The sequence below is a fragment of the Gopherus evgoodei genome, chromosome 6 (genome assembly GCF_007399415.2).
Source record: "Gopherus evgoodei ecotype Sinaloan lineage chromosome 6, rGopEvg1_v1.p, whole genome shotgun sequence".
Classification (NCBI taxonomy): Eukaryota; Metazoa; Chordata; order Testudines; family Testudinidae; genus Gopherus; species Gopherus evgoodei.
The window spans coordinates 40,547,024-40,555,899 of record NC_044327.1 but is presented as its reverse complement, the minus strand read 5'-3'; positions in this window follow the sequence as shown (position 1 = coordinate 40,555,899).

The following is an 8,876-nucleotide window of genomic DNA, read 5'->3' as shown; positions in this document are numbered from 1 at the left end:
AAATCACCAGAGAGGAGAAAATGTGCAAATGTGCTGAAGCAGGATACGCTATGTTGAGTTAGCATGCCAGACACATGTTCTTTGTTAGTACTAAACAGTAACAGGCTGTTCAGGGTAGATGTGCCTTTAAAACCTAGTTCAGAATCAGGCCAATAGAATGGATAAAATTTCCTTTAAAAAACTGCTATAAAAAGCATCCAGATGTTGCCACAATAATGACATACACCTGCACCACATGCTGCTAACAGCAGTGGCAGCTGTCAATATGCTTCAGTAGGTAACTGCAGTTTGCAGCAAGTCGTATGACATGATAGTGATCATAGAAAATAGAGCTACATTGTCTAAACCTTTTCTCCATAGTACTGCTTATACCTATTTGCCTCTCTTGCCTCCTTCCAGAATAACTGCAAATAAAGTAATGGCAACAAATATAATAAGCACAATCACTGGTTATCAATGACTACTGTTAAGCCTCTCTCTTGTTTCCTCGGAATGAATTTAACTCCAAGGTAACGTGACAAGTAAACAGTGAATAAATATAATGGGACCTGTTTATAAGGAACTCTAATAGGGAAGTTTTAGCTCTACTAGTTACTGAAACAAAAGAGAAGTGCTTGTTTTCCTTAAGAGCACTCCTATCGAGTTGTTTCCTGTTTACAGTGACGCACAGCTCTGGATATTCCTTAATTTGTATAATAGTACCACCCAAAGGCCCCACTAAAGATTAAGGCCCCATTGTGCTGTGAGCTATATAGTAAAGAGACAGTTGCAACAATCAGGCTGAGTAACATGAGTTAAATATAATCAGTGTAACAGTAATCCATACACGTCCTAAAGCCAGAACCTGTCATCCTTACATTGAGTTGTACCTTACTGGGCAAGTAGCCCCATTAAAATCAGTGGGATTGCTTAGAGTGAGGTACTACTACAGAGTGGTTAATGGAGTGGAGGTGGGGGTGGGCAGAATATGTCCCTAAATTAAGATGAGAAGCAATAAATGGGCATAGCAAATAAATGAAGGAACAGAAAAGGGGAGGATAAGAGTTCCAGTGATAGGAAGATTTGTTACAGAGTCTAGCTATGTGCACAGTGAGATAGTCTTAACTCAAACTGTTCTTTAAAAAAAAAAAATTGTAAGTAATCTGTCTTGGCCATCTGCCTGATTTTGCTTGTAAAGTGCCCTGCACACCCATGGTATTGTAAAAATAAATAATGCATAGTTATAATGTTAATATTAGACATGGGGATGCTGAAACACAAATAATGAACCATGCTAATTTGCACACAGATACCCAACATGCATTTCCAGCTCAGAATAATACTGATGTCCACGCTTTGGGAACAAGCAGAAAGTTCTGACCCGTGCATGCAGCGAGATCTTTTCTAAAATGTATTTTCCACTTCAAAACAAACATCTGTAGCTAGGAATCAATATGGAGAAGTTCAGGATTTAATCATCATGCTCCTGATTCTCTTCTACTGGACTAAATCAGAAATAATGAAAGAAGTTCATATAATGCAACAGGAGGCAAATCAGGGCCTATGGACCAAATTTATCTTTGGTGCAAGCCCTCTGAAATCAATGGAATTATAACAAAGTTTAATTTGTCCCTATGGGTTTAATTTAGATTTCCCATGTTCTCTCTCCTAAATGGGAGGAAACATATGTGAGGCCTAACCATTTACAGTCCATGAAGAAATAACCATGGGAACCCTACCATTAGTAGAACACATTAATGCACATGAGAAGCTCATATATACTGCATAAGTCTTTTGACATTTGCTTTCACTTGTGAAAAGAGCTAAGACAGCCACACTTGAGTTACGTTGCTCCCTGACATGAAGTAGAGAACCTCATTAGTTTATCAGCATGAAAAGGTAGGAGCTATAACTTAAGAGGATTTAAGGCAGGAAGGTACAATACTTGACTGTGTGTGTATATATATAAAAATAAAAATACCCTGAAAGGATGCAATTTTTCAACACCGCCCAAGCTATGTGGATATCCAGTTCCCATAAAATTAAAATATATGTCAGTTGGACCTCTGAATCCTAAAGATGACTTTGGATATCTCTGCCTAAGTCGATAAGTTATATGCCAAAAGAACTAATTATCTTTTTTTAATTTTTGGCTCTTCAAAAAAAGGAGAACAAGTCTATCTATTTCAAAGATTAGTAAGAAATACTTAGCCAGTCAACTGCCTAAAATGATTCATTGCAGATACCTTCTGAAAGAAGATAGTGTAGGGCTCTGAAGAGTTTAGCTCTGAAGGGTTTTGTGATCATCAGAAAATCCAGAACCCATGGTGCATATGATTAGGACCATGTGACTCAAACTGTAGAATGTTAAAGAATAGCTACACTGAAGGCTGTATAGTGCTACTACATTATATTAAGACACGACACAGGTTTGAGTTGGGTAGCATGATGTGTAGTTGCCCAGAGGTTGGACAGGCTGGTGAAGTAGAATGTCAGCATTTGTGGTGAAATAAAACAGTGATTTATGTTTCTTTTCTTGAAGAGGAATTATGACTTTGGCAATTTTAGATTTTGATATTTCTATTTTGGTGCTATTCACTTTTAAAAGTGCTACTGCACTTCTTAAAAAAATGCAGAATGCCTTGAAGCTTTGAAAGAGAATGATGCTCATGTACCCCTAAAATTGTATGGAGTGTTGCACATATGTTAACATGAATTTCTGCCATGATAGTAAAAGCATGTAACTCCTCGAATGTGATACATATAATTTACCTTACAAGGTTAATATTAATGTTATATGGTGGCAGTATAAAACCCCTACACTAAGACAGTGGACCTCTTACTATAGGCCAGCTCTTAAGATAGAGCAATTTGTATGGAAAGCTGCTGCTTTTAGTCTCTCAATCCTAATCATACACATTCTATTCATAGTAGAAACTCTACTCTTGTGTGTGTGTATTTTACCCCTTCTACACACACAGTAGAAGGGGTAAAATATAATGCAGGATTTAAGCAGACAAGATTAAAATAAACTTGCTTTAATGAGATGCCTTTTCATTCTCTGCCTGCTATCCCCACTACTCTAACCTGTCTTGGTCATTTTGCAGTTTGATCTTGGGTTTGCTAACTTTGGTGTAGTCAGCACATAAAATTATAGTTATACTGTAGAGACAGCAGACAAAGAGAGAGGGAAAGCAGCCACACAAAATATAGAGAGGTGCTTGGTTTTGTTTGTTTAGTTTATTTTGTCTAAAAAGTCTGTGTGAACTCTAAAATAATTCTGGATTGGACTGACAGTATCAGGAAGTGTCACTGCTTGAAGATGGACAGATTCTTCATCCTGGTCACTGAAGGAGCTCCTCAGACAACTAGAAAGTGTGATTCACCATTCATGGCTGCAGAGCCTTTGGTCAGATGGGCACACACTTAGCCTTTGGATATATCCTAAGCATCCAGGCTGTTTAAGGATGGATAGCACTTCAGAGGTTATTGTGATGGAAACAAAAGTAAATAAAGTTGAGAACCAGCTGGGTAACCAGTTTCCATTACATTTATGTAAGCCCACACCCTGCATGCCGGAGGACTTGAAAGAATTTCCTGTAGAGATATTTTGTGATACCATTTCTGTTATGGAGGCTCTAAATATTTGTATAAAACTGCAAGGAGCCTTTTTTATGATTTAACAGTTAGTAAATAAGCCTGGCAGAAAAGAGGGTAAGCTCTTAAAAAAGAGAAAGAGAAAGAATCCAAAAACCTTTAGGAAAAAAACAGAGTATTACTCTTTCAATACTATTACTTCACTTAACTTTGGAGTTTCCCAGTGCATTACTCAGAACAGTTGTTTTGAATTTGTCAGCACTTAATAATGCAATTGAATGTAAGAGCAATGTTTCTTTTCCACCAAATTGCAGAATCTTTTTTTGTTTAACTCTTAAAGAGCACAGGACTTCAATCAAGAGAGAAGCATTTTCTTTCTGATAGATCAGTTTGAAATTCATACGAACGGCCATACTGGGTCAGACCAAAGGTCCATCAAGCCCAGTATCCTGTCCTCTGACAGTGGCCAATGGCAGGTGCCCCAAAGGGAATGAACAGACAAGTTATCATCAAGGGATCCATGCCCTGTCACCCAATCCCAGTTTCTGGCAAACAGAGGTTAGGGACACTATTCCTGACCATCCTGGCTAATAGCCATTGATGGACCTATCTTCCATGAATCTATTTAGTTCCCTTTTGAACCGCGTTATAGTATTGGCCTTCACAACATTCTCTGGCATGGAGTTCCAGAGGTTGACAGTGCACTGCATAAAAAAATACTTTCTTGTGTTTGTTTTAAACCTGTTACCTATTAATTTCATTTGGTGGCTCCTTGTTCTTGTATTATGAGAAGGAGTAAATAACACTTCCTTATTTACTTTCTCTATACCACTCATGATTTTATAGACCTCTATCATATCCCCCCTTAGTCACCTCTTTTCCAAGCTGAAAAGTCTCAGTCTTATTAATCTCTCCTCATACGGAAGCTGTTCTATACTCCTAATTATTTTTGTTGCCCTTTTCTGAACCATTTCCAGTTCCAGTATATCTTTTTTGAGATGGGGTGACCACATCTGCATGCAGTATTCAAGGTGTGGGCGTACCATGTATATATAGAGGCAATATGATATTTTCCTGTCATATTATCTATCCCTTTCTTGATGATTACCAACATCCTGTTTGCTTTTTTGACTGCTGCTGCACATTGCGTGGATGATTTCAGAGATCTAGTAACAATGACTCCAAGATCTCAAATTCACCTTATTTGTGAGATGATCTAAGCAAACAAATGATTAATATAGCCCAGTACATTAAGCAAATTAATTCTCAAGAAGAATTGATGTGTGCCCATCTTATTTCTGAATTATTCCTCCCTCCCCCTTAAGTTTGTGTATTTTTTGTGAGTAGGACTTAGGTTTACCCCACTATAGAGGACTAGGCCAGCTGCAAAAGGTAGATCCAGATCTGGGTTCAGATTTTGCACCCTGAACCCCAATTTTGGGGAGGGTGGTTTGGTGGCTCGGATGCAAGATGGTGGGTTCGGCCCATCTCTATTTTATATCAGTTTTCAGAAAAGGAATTAGATTCACAAAAGACTAAAACTGCAACCCCAAGGATATTTTGCACTTTTATAGTACCTTTTGTCTGAGGAACTCAATGTACTTTGCTAACATTAATGAATAAACCCTCACAACACCAGTGTTAGTAAGGGTATATTATTATCTCCTTTATACAGGTAGAGAAACTGAGTCACAGGGCCTGTACATGACTTACTCAATGTCACACAGGAAATTTGTGCCAAATATAGAAATAATACTCAGGTCTCCTAGTCCCAGTCCTGTGCTTTATCTAAGGGTCATCCTCCACCTCCAAAGATTTATGGTCCAATCCTGCATTTGTTAAATCAATAGGTTTCCATGGCAATTCTAATAATTAAACCACTGCCTCATTTGGGTTGTTCTCTGTTTTGAATCTCCCTTTAATAGAAGTTTTCATAGTGATTTGTCTGATTTATGTTCTCATTTGTCTAATTTCTGATTTGTCTGATTTCATAATGATGTGTCTGAAATATGTTTATGTTTCCTCCAGAGGAAAGAAGGAAAAAGGTGGTACAGAGAAAACATATTACAAACCATAAAAGAACATACACACATGCTAACAAGCTTACCAGAGATCACCCTAACATGGACTCTGGTGGGAGCAATCCTTCAGTCTCCCACCAAGGGGATTCCTTGTGGTGACAAGTTCATTACAGCTTCAGCTCAGAACAAATACCCAGTCCTTCCAACCCTATTGTGAGGATTGAGGCCTTCCGTGGACCAGGTGTCCTCTCCATTTGCTGGATCAGGAAGAACTCCCTGAGCCAGTTTAAAACCAGGCTGTTTATCCAAAACCCCTTTCTTTGTCTGTGGGTCCCTGGAGAATCCAGTTTGAACTAGTATATCCAAACCTCTTGGGGGAGCGGAGTGGCTTCAAAGGGCTGATCACAGAAGTACACTAGCATCCCCCACTAGAGCAGATACATACAAAGCCACAATAGCACATACAAACCTGCATTTTAATACAATGTGCCCAAATGGCATTAACCCTAATTTCATAAGGTTTAATTTAATTCAATAAAGCAGGAGTAGGCAACCTGCGGCACGCGAGCTGATTTTCAATGACACTCACACTGCCCAGGTTCTGGCCACTAGGTTGTGGGGCTCTGCATTTTAATTTAATTTTAAATGAAGCTTCTTAAACATTTAAAAACCTTATTTACTTTACATACAATAATAGTTTAGTTATACATTATAGACATATGGAAAGAGACCTTCTAAAAATGTTTAAATATCTTACTGGCACGCGAAACAAATTAGAGTGAATAAATGAAGACTCGGCACACCACTTCTGAAAGGTTGCTGACCTCTGCAATAAAGTTTGTTAATTTCATAAGATTTGTTCAGGATATTACATAGGGTGACCAGATGTCCCAATTTTATAGGGACAGTCCTGATATTCGGGGCTTTTTCTTATATAGGCGCCTATTACTCCCCACCCCTTGTCCCAGTTTGTCACACTTTCTATCTGGTCACCCTAATATTACAGAACATTGGATATGACTCGTATGACAGACTGACAATTTCCAGCATGAAGACTGCAGAATTGCACATTTGTTCATTTTATAGTTAAAAATATTAGTGTATTGCACCACTGAGGGATATTTCTAGGCAGATGTCTGTTTTCAGTTTCGCAAATTTCTAAGAAGCCAAAGACTGAAAAATATAAAAGAAGCAGTTGATGATACAGTCAGCAGCAGGGATGGAATTACGATTTGTGTGCACAGCCCCATATTGCAAAAACAAACTAATCACCATTTACCATAATCTCTTAGACTGGGTGCCTGGTCCATCAAGGTTACATGGTGGTTATGAAGAATTTAGGACACCAGATGGAGCAGATGAGCTGTCATTTGCATTTTGTTCTAAAAGCCCCCCTCTTACCTCTTGGTATTTGAGGTGTTTAGTACATAAATGTCATTTTACATATTTTTCCCATATACTTGTATATCACCTTTAAGAAACTCAGGAAGAAATGTGTACATCTGTGTGTCTATCTTTACATCTGATATAGTAGACTCAGTATTGCCAAGTCCAAATGCTCAAAAATCATGGATCAGATGCTAAAAATAATGAGATTATCTTTAAAATCCTGAAAGTTTTAGAAACAACAATTTTGAGGGGCTTTTTGTTTATCTTCTGGTGTTGTACTTTGGAGTTCAGATTTCCAAGCTTTTCTTCACAACTATGAGGGCTAAAATCGTACTTTTTTTTTTCTTCCCAAATGAAAGCCAAGAGTCTCAGCCAATTACATGCCTCCCAGACTTGGGGCTTTAAGAAAAGCATCAAATATTGCAATACTTATGACAAATTTGTGAGAGTTAACTCCAGAGACGTAGCAAGCGCCCTCCGTACCCTCCGACCAGAGGGGGCCCCGCAAGGAAGGGGGCCCCTAAAAGTGGCAAAAAAAAGTAAGGTATAACTAGGTAAGTGACATTTATTGACGCTATTGCACAATCCATGTCGGTTTTACTGACAAAACCGTGAAGTCATTATGATACATCATAAAGCTATTGGCTACATCAGTTGTCTGTCGGTCAGTTTCGAATTTTAGTTGGACCCATTCAAAGAATGTGTATTTGCGTTCATAATGGTGGTCGGCGGATAAATGTTATTAATTTAGTTGTTTAGTTTTTTATCGTTTCCAACGCAGAAGCATGCTTTGTGGTGTCTAAGAGAATGTATAAGAGCGGAGCTAGTAAACGAAAGGCAGCAAAAGATGCCGAGAAGGAACTTGAGAAAATTCCAAAGTTGTCAACATATTTTGCGCTGCAATCCAACGTACGGTACAGGCACATGAAACGGACAGCACTAGCAGCGAAAAATCGTATCCAGAAGTGCTTCAAGTGAGGTCGAAGGTGAAGCCAGTTGTTCTACTAAAAAATCTGTGACAGATATTCCAGCTGCTGCCGGGAAAGAAGTATCTGAATCTGAAACACTGACTGATGATCTAGGAGATTGGCCGTCTATAATATCGGACAGGCAAGTGTGTGACATTGTTGCACGTGGCCCACCGCAGCAGAATGAAAGTTCTGAATTTCCATTTAACGAGGAAAGACGGAGGTTCACAAGTACTCATTTCTATCGAACCATGGCAAATGGCGAGAAAATAAGATGTTCATGGTTAATGTACTCAGTTCAGAAAGATGCCATTTTTTGTTTTTGTTGTAAATTATTTGGCACTGGCGACATACCACTACGTCGTGGAACATCTGCTTGGAAAGCACTGTCAAAAAGACTTCAGCAGCATGAAACAGGCAAAGGTCATCAAGACTGTAAGGTGAAATGGTTTGACATTCGGTCAGGCATAGTAAACCGTACATCTATTGACCAACTCAAATTGCAGGCTTTTCTGAAAGAAAGAGATTTCTGGAGAAATGTTGTCAAACGCATGGTTGATGTCATTACTTTCTTGTCTGAAAGAAACTTGGCATTTCGAGGAAGTAATGAAAAGCTCGTTGATCCTTCGAATGGCAACTTTTTGGGACTGTTTGAATTGCTTGCAAAGTATGATACTGTCCTCAGCGAACTTTTACAGAGGATTAAGAAGGCAGAGACACATGTTCAGTACTTCAGTCCACAGATCCAAGATGAGCTGATTCAACTTGTTGCCAGTAACATTCAAGAGGCCAACATAGCACAGCTTAAAAAAGAAAAATATTATTCAGTTATTTTGGACTGTACTCCCGACGTGTCACATGAAGACCAGATGTCTGTGGTGTTACACTTTGTTGAATGCAACGGTGAAGATGGTGTCAATAT